The following is an 18885-nucleotide window of genomic DNA, read 5'->3' as shown; positions in this document are numbered from 1 at the left end:
ACCAAACTTGTTTCATCTCCATGGTAGACCAACAGCTTCTTGCCTTCTGGGAGTATTATTTCAGCTGCCTTTTCTCAGCTGCAGCAGCACAGAGCAGGGAAAGAGGTAATCCTTGAGGTAAACACTTGTCAAGCCTTTCGGGAGTTTATAGGTCAGAAACAACACTGTCAGTCAGAAACAAGGAAGTTGTGATTACAGGTCTACATGGAGGAAATGCCAGAATTAATAAGGAGTCTGCTCCACCTTCGAAAAATCAGCAGGCTTGACTCTGAGAGGTCACAGGAGCAAGTTATTTCTAGTCCTGTGAGGCTTCCGCAAGGAATGTGCCACTGCTTCTTTCTCACCTTGAGGACACAAAGCAATGGTGACTCTCATAATTGACCAGAGAAAGGCAGCATGGGACATCGTGGGTGAGACTGCCGCAAAGGGCAGACAGCTTTTACAGCTCTCTAGAAAGTTACCGCCTTCTCCACTGTATCTGTGAGAGCAAAGGTTGGACAGATGCAGAATTCAGGTCTTAAGTTAACCCAAAACATGCTGCCACCTGGAACTGAAAGCAGCGATGCCTTTGTTTCTTACAAAATTTAGACCAGCGGTAGGCTACGTACTCCTGGGTGTCATCAGGTCATTTTCGCTCTGATGAGCGTCCCACTGAAGATGCTGATGAGCTGCTTCACTGTCTGTCACGCTTTCCCAGCCACCCAGGACTGCATCAGAGCTCTTCAGGGTAAAAGGTTCCTTTTTCTACCTGAAAAACTCAAACTCACCAACAACATCCTCTGAGTGTGCTGAATAAGCGTTGCCCAGGCCCCAGTGAAACAGACGCTTGCCTTTCTGAGCTATTATAAGCTGGTAGAGAGAAAGTCTGTCTGTCTCTAACGAGTACTATTAATATCTCCTTTTGTGAGAACAAGTCATCTAATACCCTGAAGCTAGAGGCAGTTAGGTTCTTGCTTGAGAGCAAGCATCTGGCAAGAAAATACAAAGAGCTAGAATAAAAACAGTGGATTAATTATACATTTACATTGCAATTCTTAATCTTATTAAAGCTTTTGCAGATGGGACTGAATTGTATGGCAAACTCAGTTATTTATTTTGCATTAACGGAGTTCAGATCCTTGAATCTAAAGGGAGGCACTGACTGTCTCAGGCTGCCTGGACCACTCTGTGTGGGGCGGTGCCGGAGACAGATGCACCCATCCTGCCGTGCTCACGCATCCACTATGTTTGTAAGAGATTTCTTCTCCCTCCTGGTCAGGTTTTGTGTTTGCGCAAGTGACTCCTTTATTCATCCTGCAGCTTTTAAGTTTTGAGAGCAAAGTCAGGTTAAACGACTGTTTGGAAAAATTGTTAAATGGGTGGCGGGAGCTTGGTGCTCTTAAGGAAGCTCCATTAGGACCACAGCATCTGAGGCTCTGACAGTAATCAGCAAGTTTTGAAAGCAAAAGTAGAATCTGCATGCTTTCATGTACCTTATGGTTTCATTTCCTTGCTTTTTAGCCTTGATTTGGATACGCTGCATATGTAGCAGCCCCGTGAGTTTCACAAGCAAGATTTCTGTGTATTAATTATAGCAACTTTATTATTTCCTGGATATTAGCATTAAATTCTTAAAATGTCATCTGGATGCCAAACACTTAAAATTCAAGATGTAGTGTGTTTAAGAAAGGCTCTTATCTTGTGTTGTAGAAATCGTGCTTTTTCTCTAAGGCAAACAGTTATTGCTGAAGTCATTTACAAGTAGATCTTTCTGGTTGCCTTAATCAAGCTTTTTAATATACATGCAAATTGTAGCAGCAAAATGTTTGGATACACAAAAGCAAGAAATAAGTGCATATACTGTATTTCTTTCTAGATATATGTCCTTTTGTGTGAGGACATGGTGAATATTTTTCATAAATACAAGCACAAATGCATGAAGAGCACACTCAAAGAGCGCCTATAATCTGAGTTAGGATTTAAAACCTAAGGTAAAAACGAAGACTAAAAACTCTGAAGAACTGGGCATTGAACAATGGTATTAAACATTTACAAAAAAAAAAAAGAGGACATTTTGTAATTTCTTGTTTTGAATCTTAATGTGGGTGGAATCCTGGCTCTGCTGCAGTCAATGGGAGTTTTGGCATTGACTTCAATAGGCCTGTGTTTCACCCTGTATTTTTAGGATAATTCTTCAAGGGATTTATGAGATATAATTTTGAATCATAACAGAAAACACCCACTAAGGAAGCCACTAAATATTTTTTTTCGGGAAGAACAAATAATTTTAAGATGGGAGCAACTTGAAATACTCTTCCAACTAATTTTCCTTTGCTCTTCTTGTTTAATGCAGCCTGAATTTTATGTCTTTACAGGAAAAAAAAAGTCATGTCAACGTGCATGCTGGAGGATTTTGCTCTTGTGAGACTTCTAGAAAGGTTGCAGCACCCTATTTTTTCAGTTTTATATTTGATGAACTTTAATGAACATGATACCCTTGACTATTAGATAAGAACCACATTACATCTCATTATTAGTCAGCCAGATAATTAATGGTTTCAACTGCTGTCATAAAAACTGATATTAATCAAACCTGCCTTGGTCTGTTTATTATTGCGAAGCAATTCGCGTATGACAAGCTGACAGTAACATATGAAAGAAACAGGAAAGCTATTCAAATGCATTGTTTGTATCGGTGAGTGACATTTTGCATTGGTTGACACCGTCCGACACAAAGCAGGTAGCCATGTGTTTTCAAAGGCCTGCTTCGATGTCTCTGGCAGACAAATAGGAGCCTTTATGCTGACTTCCGTGTGCTTTGAAGTCACTAATGAGCCTGTTTTTGAATAACGTACAATGTGAAATCTCAGCTGAAGCAGTAAATACATTAGCATTAGGGTAACTATTTTTCATTCTTCCTCCTTCCCTCTACTTCCTATTTCTGTGGTTTTCTGACGTTATGTCTTGTCTATGATTACAGTGTATGCTCCTTGAGACAGGAAGACTGTCTACTTATGTATACATGTATATATGTGTGGCTGTGTACCTGTCTTTCTGTACGTGACATCTCATCTCTTCTGAGCCCTTTGCACACTTCTGTGCGTGAATTTCCCAAAGCACAGCTATATGGCCCTGGTGACAGTATGCTTTGTAGTTCCTTAGTTATAAAAATAGCTTTTTTTCTGTTGCTTCGGAGCTATATTTTAATTTAATGGGAGTCATGTTAAAATGTGAATCCTGTGTGCTAGCTAAGATTAAGGTAATTTTCAAGGAAGTGTTTGCTTAAGGGCCGGAGTCGTACCAGATGGACGCAGCGAAGAGTTCGGATCATCTTCTTCAACTGTTTAATAATAACATTCCTCTGCAGCTTTCGCCAGAGGGGTCTGTTCATTGGGGTCAACATTTTCAACCTAAGGATTAAATTTAGATTCTTCAGTCTATATTTACGTATCTAAATATAAACGGTTTCATTTTCAAAGGTGCAGATTACTCCGGACTGACGCTGACAACATCTATTCCCATCTTCCCTGGTAGAATTATTAACAGGCACCTTCATGCTGCGCTGTGCCAAACAGGGATTCCTGACATGTAAACACATGTAAACATCATGAGTGCCATCTGGAAACGTAAAAGGACTGGGATGAGGAAGGTTGTACGGACGCATTTCAGGGGGAATGAGTAAGAAAGCATAGAAGCTGGGAAGATCAGAGTGAAGACTGATTGTTGGGCTTGATTTTTTATGCCAGTGAAGATCTGGTTAGACTACAAGTAAAAATGAGTCACTTGATCCAAACTAAATCTTGAATAATTAAGTGCACAATTACTCAAGCACCTTTTTAAGGAAATGTTTATTCATGTCAGAGAAGAGCTGCAAAATTCTGTAGAGTTTGTTGACTTTAGCCTAGGAGACACCTTAACAAGGAAGGGCAAAGAGCTAATTGTCCACGTCGAGTTTTATTGATGCATTTGCATAGAGATGGGTATAAAACATCGGCTCTAATTGGAACTGCTCATCCTTTCTTTGTGCGGTGTGAGTTAGTGATAACCAGGATTCATCAGGCAAAGTATGCAAAAAGACCACTGAATGTAGGTCAAGTGCCTTCTGACTGAAGTATTCTCGCTGACTTTAAACAGAATAAACAATGTTTAGGCTGCTCCTCCTGAGAGAGCTTAACTAAATGTGTTCTTGTATCTAATCCGCAGCACTGCCAGGATTTGCCTTTCGTGTACACAGTAACTGACAATAAACAAAATAAGATATTGATTCTCCAAAGAAAGTTGGCCAGTTCAGCTAAAACCACTTTCAGCTCCAAACTCCTGTATATATATATTACTGTCCAGATTTGTGGGTATCTTTGTCACTAGGCATCTTTGTACCATGATAAGTCTCTTTCCTGTCACCTCTCCCTGGTTTAAGTTGCTATGTAGAGGTAGACGATAATACATTTTTTTCCTAATTCCCTATTGTTAAAAAACAGTGCACGTTCATGCTTTAGATGAGAAGTTGTTACCTGAAAAATGCTAGAGGTCTCGTAATCTTTGAGGGTATTTGGAACAAACCATTACTGTTTGCAGACTAATTGTTTGGTGAGAATAAGGCAAGCTACCTTAATGACAGCTTGTGAAATAACAATCTATGATATAGTACTTGGATGTAGCAACAACGGTGTTTCAAGCCAAGTAAAAAAACTGTCAGTATCTTGTGCGTGAGAAGCTTGTAGATACCCTGAGGTGACTTCATATAATTCTAAACCAGCAGGTAGCTTCTTGCGTAGCTAATCATGGCATCAGTGCCTGGAGCGAGTGGAGGTGGTTGACAATGTACTTTAGTTTTAGATGAATTCAGCTCTTTTTGAATATCATTTTAATTCCCTGTTTCAGTTTCTAAAGTAGGCATTTACAGGCTTTATTTTTGCAAAATACAGCAGGTAACCTTGGGGAGGGGAAAGCACAGTTTATGTTAAAAAAAAAACCCCAAAACACAAGAAACTCAAAACCAAAACCTCCCCTGATTTTGGAAACCCTAATTAATGTCTCACAGAGCTGGGAGAACAACTCCTAGAAAGTAGTTTAAAGAAAATTTTTTTCTCTCTCTCTCTCTGTGAAATATCTCTAAACCATTTTTGAGAAAGCTTCTATGTAAGTCAGTTGAGTGTGTAGGTATAAACTACTAGTGTACGCGTATAAACTACTTAAACTGTACACACTTCAAACTGTTTCCTAGAAGCTATTTATGATGTTTGACTGGTTGTATGGTACATCAATACCTGCTGCCTCATAGAACAACTGATATTTTTATAAAACAAGAGAAATACAAGTGATTTCAAGACGACTGTCCAAAAACTTTTGTTTTAAGTAGAGGGTCAGTTTTTAAAACAGCATTTAAGAAATGTTAGAAGCAGCTAGCTCTTTAATGGGATTAAAGATGGGTAAGCACTTAAATGGGTAAGCACTTAAATACTTACCTTTGAAAAAATCCGTTAATTCATACCTTTTAACACCTTTAAAAATCTAGGTCATATTTACACATTGGCTTGAGACTTTTGTTTCTCAGCAATACTCTTGTTATGCCAAATAACAGCAAATTAATAATACTTTGACACTTCATAGTAAGAATTAGGAGAAAACAGTTGCTTATTTTCATCTCTTTGAGAAATATTTAGAAACATGGATCAAAGTGGATGTTTTACTTTTATTCAGTGAATGTTGGAAAAAACCTTGACTCTTTATTCTTCCACCTCTATTATCTTCACTATACCTAGACTATGTCTCAGTCTAAACTCTGAAACAGTGTGTATGTATCACATAGGTTGTGTGATAAAAGCTTGGATTTCAGTGCTTGAGCTGACATTGCTGGGCTGGTTAAGTTTTTTTATTAGTGCCCTGTTGCTCCACATCATGGCAGAGGAGAGTAAAAATGCTGAGAAGGACTATTTTACAATCATGTTATATGAAAGTCAGTCTCAAAAGTCAAATCATGTAAACAAATTGTTCACCAACACTATATGCCTTTCCTCACTACATGAATGTCCCAAACTCCCCACTATGCTTGCAGAGATTTTCCAGAGCTCTACTTTCTTTTCTATTGGATTATCTCTAGCTTTACTTCTACTGAGAGTTATTTCCTTCTCATCTGCCTGTTCAGAGCAGAACTGACAACGCAAATGTTATCTGCTGCTAAACTCTTTCTCTGCAGACAGACCCATAAGGTGGCTCATGACAAAGAGCAGCTCATCATTCACACTCGTTACATCAGCACGTAAATCTGGTGGGGGTGACTGGGGAAGTCAGGAGCTAGATGAAACTTTCAGAAACTTTCCGAAACTTTCCAGAAGCCTACATTGGCTCTTTTGTCTCTGTGTCCTCGGTGATTTCAGATGCAATGCTATAGAAGTAAGCTAATGTTTGGAATGAGGAATAGGAGGGAAGGGTACTTTCCATATAAATCTAGTTAAAACTTCACGCTTGAAATGCTTAGGAAGTCTGGTGGAGTATAAATACCTGCAGAGACTTTCTGCCTTCCTTCACTCTGAAACGATATTGTCTGGCTGGTTTGGTGTAGCAGCTGAAAATCACCTCTCCTGGGGACAGTATTAACGGGCAAAGACTTTTATAGTGTGGATGCAAATTTAGCTTGCTTGAAAATGGAAAGTAAGCATGAGAGCTGGATGAGTTGTCTGTGTAGACTAGCCAAAGATGCTCAAGAAATAAGCCATTTTAAAGCAGAGAAGAACTGGATTATTTGTTCTAGGCACTATAAGGAAATGCAAGCCTATCTTAAAAGACTCTGAGTTACTTATAATTTATTGTCATTATTTCTTAAGGAAAAATTGTGTTTATAAAAAAAATGAATTAACACAAAAAAAAATGGTGAAAAAAATTCATTTGGTCAAATGTTTAATTTTTCAAAGGATGTCGAAACAAAAAAAAAGATGTGACCCTCTTCCTTCAATAATGCGTCAACTTTCACTCCTTGTCTTTTACTCTTTCCCTCTATTTTCTCCCACTGAAAACATGGTGAATGCAAAGATAAAGAGACTAAACAGAATTAATAGTGTTCTTGTACCAAGACTTTCTCTAATATAAAGTTTTAAATGATTTAAAAGATGAGAAATATGTTTTCCAACCATTAAAAAAATCTCTGATGATTTTTTTCCAGTGAAACAAGAGCATAAAAAAACCCACCCCCAAAATAACAGGATGAGACAGAAACATTAAAATGGAAAATTCTAAATAAAGAAAAACAAACCTTTTTTTTTCCCATCAGAAACAAAACCCAATTTTAGAATTAAATGAAAACTGTTTAACTGGTTTTGAAAGCATAACATTTTAATCAGAGATACTAAGAAATTGAGTCATTTGGCTCTGTTTATCATAGCCAGTCATAACTGTGAAGCAGAACAGCCTGAGAATCAGTCAGGGAGTCACTGAGGACATATCATCTGCAGATAATCTGCAGGTCATGACTGAGGTCATTTAACACAGAACAACCACTATTTTTTGTTGGTATTATGAGATCAACTATCATAATATGCTTTCTACTTGGGAATGAGCAAGCACTTTTGTTTTGTATGTGCCAAAATGAACGGTTCAGAATCTGTGGTCAGAAATTTGATGTGCCAACAATGAAAAAGTTACATATGTGCAAAGGTGATAGTGCACAAATATTCTGGGCATTGTAAACAAACAAACAAACAAAGATTAAGTAGGCAAAACAGAGAGTTAGGATCATATGTAATGTCATCTCATAAGAGTAAGAAAGGCTGAAGTATATTAACTGTACATAGATGTCTACATACAGTCTATAGAATGGATGTTTACATCTGAGTTAATCAATATGGTCCTCCTTGACAGCCACTGGAGAGAAAAAGTTGCTCGCAGTATATGACACATCTCTATCGTAACAGAAACATCTAAGCCAGTTCAGATGAAATATGTCCTGTCTGCGTACTCCTTTCAACAACAATAAGTAGCGTGCCTAAATCAGATTTAGATGTCTACATGGTACAAGTGTAAAATTAGAGGAGAAGACTCCTGCCCCACACAGCTCACTAGATCCATAGCCAACTCTGTGAAATTTGCTTAGGAGCTTCTAACGAAAGAAGGAGTTGAGTATGGCAAATTGTCAGAGAAAGATCTGTCTGGGATCCTTTTTATTAAAATTCCTACTAGCAGTAACGTTTATCTTTCCCTCAGAGGATAAAAAAAAAAATTGTAATGGCCACTGGTCTGATAATTTACGCATTGTTTGGGGTAAAATCTAAGGACTCCATAGATCAGTTTTAATCTGAGCTGTACATAAGTCCCAGGGTTAAGTGTGGCTGTGAGTGGTTAAAAAGGTCATTCTTTTAAAATTTGTTTCTGTGCTAATTCAAGCCTTTGCAGTAGAATGATTCCTGCCTGTTCAGTCTCAATTTGGACATGTTTTTCTAGTGCTCTTTTCTAGTGTTAATGTAGCCAAGTAGCTTAATCCTCTCCTTAGTTTTCACCAACCAAAAACCACGGGTGATTTTGTGTCTCTGATTCTGTGACATGAGGTATAGGATGAGACTAGTCATAACCATTCAGCTTTACGTAACTCTACTGCCATTGAAATAGTAATCAAATACCCATTTCTGGCCATTCTCTTCTTTAATGTGTAGAAAGTTAACTTCCTCTCTTTATTTCTAGATATAACAATTGCTATTTATATATTGATACAGAACACTGCTTAAGGCTGAGCTTCATCTACAGCCTCATTGTCCACCACCTGCGTTCTCCTGTTCTGCACCTTTCACACGTAAACTTATCATAGAATCATAGAATAGTTAGGGTTGGAAGGGACCTTTAAAGGCCATCTAGTCCAATCCCCACCCCCTGCAAGAGGCAGGGACATCTTCGACTAGATCAGGTTGCTCAGAGCCTCATCCAACCTGGCCTTGAATGTTTCCAGGGATGGGACATCCACCACCTCTCTAGGCAACCTGTTCCAGTGTTCCACCACTCTCATTGTAAAAATTTTTTCCTTATATCAAGTCTGAATCTACCTCCCTCTATTTTAAAACCATTGTTTCCTCAACACCTTCCCCAGTATTCTCAGCTCTGGTCAAGCTATAGCTGCAGAAAAGGCTACAGGGGTGTTCAGTATGGCCGATGGAACAGATGGACATGAAATATTGTGCATCAGCAGAAAAAGCTGATGGGAGACACATAAACTTCTATCTGAGACCTATGTTACCAGATAGTTCTTGTGCAGTGGAGAGAGTCCTGCTAGGGAAGGAAGTACCAGCTTCGGAGCTACGATTGACTAGCTGTTAACAAAGTGACCAGCTATTAAGTTATTCTAAGCCCTCGTCTGAAGGAAAAGAAAGGTCAAACAGCAAGATGTCTAGTGTGTTTTCTAAGCAAACAAATAATCACTCAAACAGAAAATCTAATCATCCCTTAGAAATTTAATTAAAGAAGATAATTCAAAGATAGTTTAAAATTACTATGTCAGGTGATAGAGACAAGCCCACTGTGCTCAATAAATCAAGCATAGCTGAAACACTCAGTGGGTTTGGCTCCCTTGCCTCACATGAAGCAATTCTCAATTAAATGTGAGTTTTCTTCTTTAAACAATTTCCATGGTTTGATTTTCTTTTTTGTGGTTATTTGTTCCCTTGGAAGGTGAGCTAGTCATGTTGCTTTTGAACTAAAATTCAGCATACCATATACTTTTTATTGGCATCAATGCAATTGCTTCTCTTTGGCCTCCAGAAGTCCCAGACCTCCAGACTAGAACTGGTGCAGAGTGCTGCTGGCGCCTTTTCACAAGTACAAAGAAGTGCAGACACATCACCCCCACACTGAAGCAACTGTAATAGTTTTTTTTTTTTATTTCAAGATCCAGTTCAAAATAACTCCCCTGGTTTTATGGGCTTTTCAGGCACTTGCTCCAACCTATTGTACCTCATGCATCTTGGGCTACATCCACTCCTGGCTATGAAAAGAGGCTGGAAAATTGCCTGAAGTGTGCAGCTGACCACTCTCCCAGCTGGAGAGGTTGTGACTGGAGCAAGTTATTTTCTAGTGATCTCTGCTGAGCCATTCCCATTAGAAAGACTACTATCCAGTACACTTTTAAGCAGCTGCAGAACTTCTAAGTATGCAGAAGATGGCACATTAAGAAGCTGAAAGCCTCTTTCATGACACAGAGCTACGACAGGTGCTGCGTGAAGCAATTTTTCGTGAGAAGGGATTTCCTTCACAGCAAATCTTAAAACTGTAGTGTGAACGCTATTAAGACTTCCAATTCTTCATTGTAAATCCCCTGTTTTTTCTAATGTTGTCTTCTTCTCTGGACCTCCAGGTAATCCATCAACAGCCAAGTGATGCCTGTTTTGCTCCCTTGGCTCCTACCACCTACAGTCTTCTGTTTCTATAACTCAGCACTGCTGACTCTTAAGATTTTATCACAAGTCTCATAATATTTTGTATTTTTTATCTAAACCTCCACTGAAGTCAGCTAATTACAGGAAAATCCCATCTCATTTTTTCGTGACATTGATAGATAAGCCTTACCATTTCAGAGAAAAGTCTGGGCCATGAAAATTTAAGAAGTCAAAAGCTACATGAAAATCTCAAAAAATATATTTAATTTCATGGCTTTTATGACTGCCTCCCTAATTTGTAATTCAGACTTGTAATTTTTGAATGCTTATACTGTCTCATCAACGTGCTACCTGTCTTCATGAGATGACTCTGTGTTACATCAGTTTACTTTGTGCTGAGCACTTGAAATGTGCATTACTTTCAGTTCAACAGCAGTGTAGACAACTAATTAAAAACAATAAACCAAGTATTCATGTACTCATTCACCTACAGTCTGAGCAAAATATAATTTCTTCAATAATAAGATACATATTATATATGTATATGGATGTAAAGGAGACTATATTAAGACAGAAATATACACTCAAGCCTGGGATGACTGCTGTATTGAGGAGTGGAAAGCTGTGGGTAAAATGTGGAGGTTGTTCCATCTAAGTGGTAGAAAAACTTATAGCATTATATGTATTCTGCATGTGCTGTGTATGTTAGAGCAGAATCTTTTAAATGTATTTTACCAGAGGACACTGAAAAAGTTAGCAAAGATCTGAGAGTGCATGTGATCGTTCTCTATAAATACATTAAGGATGTAAATATAGGGAAGCTTAAAAGCTATTAAAAATAAAGGATAAGGTTGGCACGAGAACAAAAGGTACAAATTCACCATGAATAAATTGAAGCTGGAAGTTAGAAGGAGGTTTGTAACCATCAGAGCAGTGAGGGAGTTTTGCCTGGTTTTACTGAGACTATGCTATGCAGCCTTGAAAAGCCACGTGCCCTATTTACCATGAATCCAACCTTTCAGGGGTCGAGAAGAACCATAAAAATCTTCAAAAATCTCTACTCCAAAGCATAAAAATGTCACAATTCCGAGGGCTAATATTTATCGTAGGACCTTTTCAGCTAGGAGCAATAGTACGAAGTTCTCATTTCGAGCCCTGCAGGGTTGAACATTTTTAAAAAAAATAGTTATTGAACATGTGTTTTGCATAAGGTGCCTTTTAAATTCACCCCTCCATATGGCTGAGTATCACCTATTCTGAACCTCCCTTTTGCTCTGCTGTCACTTTGAGGGGAAATTCCAATTCCAAGGGAAAGAAGGAAATGTTTTTCACTTTCTTTAAAATGGATAGTGCTGTACTGTTAGATTAGTGAAATCCAGACGTCAGGAAGTTACATTTTCTGTTTTAAGAGGGAAAATCTGTCCACGTTTTAATCTTGAGATGTCTAGGTGTATTGTACTAAACTATAGTTAAAAAAAAAACCAACAAAATTGGAAATTTCTCAATACAAACAAATTACAGTCATGATATTGGAGGCATGACCGGATCCCGTTTCTAGTAGGTTACAGGAAAACAGTAAGGAGTTGTGGTTGGAGTAACAAAATAATACCTTTGAGGTGATCCTTACTGACTTTTAATTATTTTCTACAAAACAAAACAAAACATGCCTCAGTTTGCTAACCCTGTCAGTTCAAGTTCTACATCTGTAAGATCTCCCGAATTCACAGTATTTTGTGGGTTATCACTTTAAAATAATATTTATACATTATTTGTGTCACATAGTTGTACAGAATTAGACCACACTTAAACAATTCTCAGAATAAATAACTTCAAATGCTATTTATTACTGTGTAGCTTGTTTGATTTGTTTGTACCTCGTTTCCTCCCTTACCTAAGTTAACTCTTCTGAGAAAAGCTGCCTTAGTTCCACCTTAAAATTAACATGCTTTTGTCTTTATTGCCTTAATTTTTGCAGCTACAGAACAGTGGCGGCTGCTGCACCTGACTGTGCCTAATTACCTCTGGAAAGCAATGCAAGTAACACCAGCATTACTCCTAAACTCTTTCTTGTTTCCCTGCTGACTCCTTTGTTCATGTCATATTCATTTGCTAGTTTGAAAATTCATGTTCAGACTCAGCTATGCATCCAACCCACTTTGTTTTTATTTATCAACCACCTAGCAACATTTTCTTCATACAGGATCCAGAATAGCTACGTGTCATTCAAAGGCATTACACTGTGTAAATATTTGTAGTTGTGCAACCACCTCTTTTTTTTTTTCCTGAAATTATTCGTCTCACAGCACTTGCTATGAAAAGAGAGAGACATGATTTGCAATCTTTTTAAGAGAAGCCACTTATATTTTTCTAGAAAACATCTTTCAAATTCTTACGTTATACACCCAATCATTACTACTAGCTCTCAGCAAAGGTAAGAGGAATATTGAAACTCCACTCTCCAGAGTAAATTGATTACATGAGACTTTTAGACTTTACTTGTAGCCTTCATTATAAGGGAGAGCTTAAATACGTGACCAAAATGCATCTTGAAGGCTGAACCTCCCCCCACAACATAGAAGGTTAAAAAAAAAAAAAGTCTAAAATATGTTTCATCTCTAAATATCTTTGATATTAGGGCCAAGTTCATAATTATTAGCAGGTATAAAAGAAGAGTTTTGAGCATTTATGGCACCCAGACATCCTAGTCCAGAAGTAAATATTTTGTTTACACCTAACTTCAAACATCTATAATGTAGACATCTGCATTGCTCTATACTCCCTTTATTGTCTGGGTAGAGAAACAAACACTTGCAGGGAGCCTGTTCATCTACCTTCTTTCACACATACACCAGGGTGGCACGAATAACACCCTGTCCACTACTTATTTTATTGTATTGGGTGTAAAGAACCTTCTAGTGACCGGACCGCATCTGACATTGGGTAAAATTGTTATCCTTGTTGAAACAATGGCACTCAGGCTGTAGGACTTCAGAATCTGAATATTCTACATTTCAGGTTTTTTTTTTTTCCATTGGCTATTTAATATCTAGAAGAGATGGGGGATAAATACATATTTTTACACGGTATCTGAATTACAGAATAACATTACAGTACATAACCAAGGATGTTAAAAATATACACTTTTTTTTTTACAGAGAAAATCCAGACACAATAAGAAAACACTTTTCGTTTTGAACTAACCATTTGTACATTTTCTCTATTTAGTCTCAAGATTTGTGACCTGAATCTTGGTAATAAGATGTCAGGGACTTGTGCATAGACCCAACAATCCACATAACAGCTATAGATTTTCAGCATGAAGAGGACGATGAAGAGGAGACCTTTAAACCCAGATGGGTTTAGGAACAAAATGGAGATATTTTTTTTAGGGGAGAGGAAAAAAATGGAGGGAAAAGCAAGTTGTTTAACTCTTTAGGGACTAGCATGTGTAAATTTAGGCTCCTCTGTGGCATCCCTGCAGTGGAGGGCAGCACACTGAGCTCTCTGCTTTGTGTCCCCATCAGCCTGACTGTTGGCTACTGCCCCACGGCAGGTGTCTGTAGGGCTTGTCGGGTGGAGAATAAGGCTGGAGCTATGCAGGGGATCTTCCCAGACAGGGTCTTTGTGTCTGGTGAGGAGCAAGGCTCAACGATAGCCATTAGCTATGCTACCAAATGGTTTGGCTCTCCAAAGTACATCTGGGCCTGGGTCCTGGTTCTCCACACTGCAGAGATTTCAGCTGACCCTGAGCTCTGTTTTGGAGCGCACCTTCAGACCCCTCTGAAATAAAGCTAGAGTACTCCTCTGGGATAATATGCTCCAGAAGCAGTATAACTAAATTAGATGGCACTGGGCTTGGCTGTCTCCACTGTCCTCTGTATCCTCAAACATGACCCACCTCCCATCACCCCACATCGGGGACTATGCCACATAAACTTTTAGCTTCATGCTATAGAAAAACTACTTTGATGGGCTACAGCATATCCCTCACCATATACTGTGCAGCTTAATAAAACCACACAGAAATGAACAGTTGTACATTAGAGCCATAAAGGCAGCTTGGAAGAGAGGTGGAGCCATATTCTTCATAGTATGGACTCTGGCTGCTCCACCTAGGACAAGCATTCTGTATTTTCAGGGTCAGAGACTGTGAATCTCCAGTTCAGCAGTGTAGATGGAAATGCTGTGGTAGTGAGTGTTACACTGGTCTGACTTTATTGTACTGCTTTTCAGCGATAATACCAGCCTCAGAACTGGCTTTGAGCTCTTTGCATCACGTTGCATTCTGGTTGTAAACATGTCCTTAATCACGGCCAGCCTCACGATCTACAAATATTTCATTGATTCATACAGGGGTTCCACTGCTACTCCTTATAAATAGAGCTAACAAAATCCAGCCCAAACTAAATAAGTGTGCACAAAGCTCCTGTGCCCCAACCTTGGCCACATAGCTGTGTTAATACTGAGCCAAAAGGAGTTTGCATTGCAGCATGTTATGGTGATTTTTCCAAAACCTTTTACAAACTGTCTCTATATCTGTATGCATTACACTAATGCTCTATCTGGGCTTGGGGTCTAGATGTTATTTCAATACAAAACAATAACAGTATAACAATGATATATGAAACATCACTGCCAATAACAGCTAAGGGATCTGAGTTTTGCAAGATGCTGAGACTTCCAATTGCATCAACTTGAATGAAATACACAGCATCATTTTCAAAGTTGTAATTTTAGGGTATATCATACATACCTTTAAGTAGCAATTGTTTATAAGTTGTTTTAATGAAGTCAGTGATACCACTTACATCAGTAAGTACTTCTAAACTGGAGGTTAGAACATGGAGACATTGTGTCATTGGCACTTTTTAAACTGAAAAGTGGCTTTTGACCACAATAACAGTTTTTAGACACCCTGCTCTGTCTGACATTTTCTATTCTTTTTTTTTTTTTCTTTTTAACGGGAAATCTGCAAACTAAAGCTTTTCCCTAGTGACTTTTGGGGACTTTCAAAAGAAAACAAGCTTTTTTTTTTTCTCTTGAAACGCTTTTCTTTGAAAACACTTTTCACCTTCAGAGTTCCTTGAAGAAACAAACAACTGAAAAAAGTATTAAAAACATTAAAACAAAATCAGAGTTTTCCAGATAGATTTGCAGGATTGAGTTCTACAGTTTGCAACGAACCCAGCTCCTCTATGGTACACATTTGCATTTCTTGTTCTAGACAACTACTAGACATCCATTCTCAACAATCATGTAGTGAGCATTTCCCATGTAAATGCTCATATGAAAGCACAGGCCTAGCTTAACCCTACCTAAATTTAAGTGATTAGGCATTGAGATATTTGAGAATTCTGTCTGCCCGGCAGTCTCTAGACAATAGAAAGAGATATCTCTAGAGGGCAGCTCAGGTATGAGATGGATGCCTCCCTCTCATCCCTTCTCCAGGGCCTATGAGGGAGCACCCTGTTGCACCTCTTTTCCTAACTGAAGAATCTCAGTTGTGATTAAATTTAGGAGACTTGTCATGTGTTTATGGCTCTGTGAAGTCATGGAACACAGTAGAGGCTAAGAAATTCTGCAGTGGTCAGGACAAAGTCCTTCACTCCATATTTTGCCTTCACCAGTGGCCAGTAAGGACTGGTCTTGCCCACCTTGTGCAAGAAGGAGGTGTTTCCTGGGCTGGAGGTGGTGGCTTTGAGTTTAATAGCCCTGAGAGTGTTTGTATATCATGTGCTTGATCAATCTTGTGTGAACAAATTTAAAGTCCCACAGCTGCAGCCTCTCATGGGGAGGACTTGCACAGCTTCACTGTATAGAGAAGTTCAATGGGAAGAAGGGGGAGGGAGTCTCTTAACCTGGTAGAAAACTGAAGGAAGATGGGAACTGTGATACAAATAGTGGTTGCTCAGAAAGCAGTGCACTGATGCAAAGGACTATCCCTTTAGACTGTGTACATGTCTATAAACACATAATACAGAAAAGTTTGATGTGTGTTCTTTTTTTCCTACTCTGATTCTTGGCAACAAATTGATCCTTAAATCATTACAAAGTACATGCAATGCATAATCCCATGAAGTATGCAGCCCATTTAATTCATCTGCTTGTTTCCATACCTGCAAACTACTTTGATCCTAGTGCAATCTGCCAAGTTGGGGCTGAAATGGAGGGGGGAGAAATGGTTCAAGTTCCTTATTCAGACCTTCTCATGTAGTGCTGCTCCTGAACACAGGTTGTGGTTACCCTTTGCGTTAGTCTCAAACATCCTTTCTGGACTGCACGGCTTGGGAGATCAGAGTTTGTTCTTGCTGTACAGGACATGTTATGACCCTTATCTACGGGAACTTTGTTCTTCCTTGCAGAGAGATGTATTTTTCTGCTGTATCCATGGGAACCACCTTCAGCAAGGGTGGATGTCCAAACAGACGGTTCAATTCTGCCCCTACTTCCTTCCCCCTCCTCTGAATGGATTCCTATCTAAATAATTCTTGTCTCTACAGGTGTTGAGACAAGCAGTTCTCACATGAAAAAAAAAATAAAAGAGAGACAAGAAAGAAAAGAAAACAAAATGATGACAAACGAGTTTACCTAGTAACCACTTGGAAACATTACCTCCTATCTCTATCTAACTATAAAAGGAAATATCTGTTTTATTCCTTTGGTAATCACAAGGTTTCGATGAACATACCTTAAGAGTACATTCAGAGCTATTCATCATCACTAACTCCTAAGATTTAGGATATGTGTGTGCTTGAGTCTCTTTGCCATAGAAACCTCAGAAACTGCTGTTAAATTGCAAAAATCCTTTCTTTAGTATGCACAGGCACAACATACGTAATCCTTTATCTCTGGCAAAGCTGCTGGGTTTTTGCCAAGGGCATGTTTGGCGGTGTGTGGAATCTGAGGCTGCTGCATGACATTGCTGTTGAAGGTGCACAGACACCGCGGCCATGGGAGTGATATAGGTGCTCAGACAGATAGACGGAGGGATGGATGTTTTCTTTACCCACTCCCCAGCAATTTGATTCAACCAGTCCAACTTGATTTTCCAGATTATTTAAGCGAGGAGGCTCAAATCCATCTGTTTGAGAAATCCTGGCAGGCGATCAAGCCCCCTGCAATTCTTCCCCACTGCCATCTCAAAATTAAAGGTAAACACTGAGCAGTTCTCATTTAAATATGAAGCATCTGATACAGCCTTGATTTTCTCTTTTTTTTTTCCTCTTTTTTTTTTTTTTTTTTTAGTTGCTGGAGAATAAAAACAACAGTTGAAGGAACTGTAGTCAGTAAAAAGGTTTCTCTGGCAAGGAGGCCAAACTAAATAATGACACCCAAAGCAAAAACATGCTTCACTGAAACTAAACTTTAGTCAATTCACTCTCTGAAACAAAGGATTTTTTGTAATTTCAAAAGTGAACATTGTACTTTACTCTGGCAGCCATTTGTATGTTTTTGAATGATCTGATTATGTATAAATCCCAATTTAGCATGCCTTTCAGCACCTAAATCCTATGAGTGATTTGAAAACATTAATGAAGTTTTCTATAGACTACAGCTGCCCTTCTCTTCCTCCTAACTTTTTTTTTGAAATGCAATCCTTAGTGACAGTGTTTTGATGTGCCTCATTTGTTGATGTGTATTTTCTTTCCTTTTTTCTAATTACTTTGTAAATATTTATGAAAGATAGGAGATCTGTTTCACATTCGCACAGCAAGTCAATGCTTTTCCCTTCATTCCTCTCCTCTGCAGTTGCTGTGCTTTCATGTGTGCTCTCAGTCCTTTGATGGAACCTGTACCCCTTAGGAACGCAGTCATCAACGCCATCTGAAATTTAGCGCAGGATGAGTTCAAAGGTTGCTCACTTGGCGGATGAAGTCTCAGCTCCTATTTGGAGCCTGAATAATCAAGCGGTTTGCGAGATTGGCTAGATTTCACCCCTAGCTTTGCTCCGTGTCTTTGTCTCTGTGTCTTTACAATTTGTAAAACATCTCTAGTCTCTGTTTGCAGGATTGTACATCTCCTTTACACTGGCCTGAAGGGATACTATAAATCTCTCTCTCGGAATGATTTAAAATGCTGCAGGTGAAACTGCCTGCCTTTTGCCTTCTCTCAGGCTCTCCGCGGGGGCTCGATGTCCGAGCACAGAGAGGTAAAGGCAAGAACCAAGTGGGAACATCTCATGGTTACACTGTATGGCTTGGGACAGCTGCTTTATTTTTTTTTTTCCTGTGTCAAGTGCTTCTTACTGTTAGCAGGGCTTTTTGTGCTAAGGGGACAGTGGGAACTGTACTGGCACTCCTGGTATTCCAAAGGGGTATTTAAAAATACTTGTATATATCTGAATAACAATTTACAAAGAAAAACTAAAGGACATATTCAACTCTTTGCAACCTTCCTATAGAGCACCTGCCTTCCAGAAATTGTTGTTAGCTCATTTTTTCTTCTTTTGAAAAGGAATTTGTCTTTACTACTGATTCCAATGTTATTAGCAACAAAAAAACCAAATTTTTAAAATAATTCCTAAAAGCATGCAGGTAGAAAAAAACCTGTGAAA

Source organism: Chlamydotis macqueenii, chromosome 1 (assembly GCF_036417535.1).
Source record: "Chlamydotis macqueenii isolate bChlMac1 chromosome 1, bChlMac1.mat, whole genome shotgun sequence".
In the NCBI taxonomy this organism is placed as follows: domain Eukaryota; kingdom Metazoa; phylum Chordata; class Aves; order Otidiformes; family Otididae; genus Chlamydotis; species Chlamydotis macqueenii.
The sequence above is the reverse complement of the archived record's forward strand: the minus strand, read 5'-3'. Positions refer to the sequence as shown.